Raw genomic sequence first — 621 nt, 5'->3', positions numbered from 1 at the left:
CATAGCATCCTGTTGTCACGGCTTGAACAGTCTGGTGGCATCACAGGCTCTGCCCTTGCATGGTTCAGGTCCTACCTGACAGACCGTAGCTTTTCAGTGCAGCTGGNACGAGCCTTGGACCTTCAATAGCGCTTTTAAATTCGATAAGCAGGTCAGCAGCGTAGTCAAAACCTGCTTTTTTAAAATACGACTATTGGCCAAGACCATTGGTCTTGGCCAATAGTCGTATTTTAAAAAAGCAGGTTTTGACTACGCTGCTGACCTGCTTATCGAATTTAAAAGCGCTATTGAAGGTCCAAGGCTCGTGACAGAGGGGAGGATATTATTTTTGAGGGTGCCCAGAATATCAACCGGAGAGGCTGGAGGTTGGGGTCCAAAAAAGATAACCTCAGTCTTGCTCTCGTTGAGGTTGAGGAAATTTGGGCTCAGCCAGGATTTGATCTCTGCTAAGCAGTCCATCAACTGCTGTAATGAGTTGACATTTGAATTGAGAGGCAGATAGATCTGTACACTGTCGGCGTAGCAGCGGAAGGGGATGTTGTGTTTTGTGAGAATTTAACCTAGGGGCAGTATGTACAGTAGGAAAAGGATGGGGCCCAGAATAGAGCCTTGGGGAACCCC

This window comes from Notothenia coriiceps, unplaced genomic scaffold, assembly GCF_000735185.1.
Source record: "Notothenia coriiceps isolate Sejong01 unplaced genomic scaffold, NC01 NC01_scaffold00037246, whole genome shotgun sequence".
NCBI lineage: Eukaryota > Metazoa > Chordata > Actinopteri > Perciformes > Nototheniidae > Notothenia > Notothenia coriiceps.
This window is presented reverse-complemented; position numbering follows the sequence as displayed.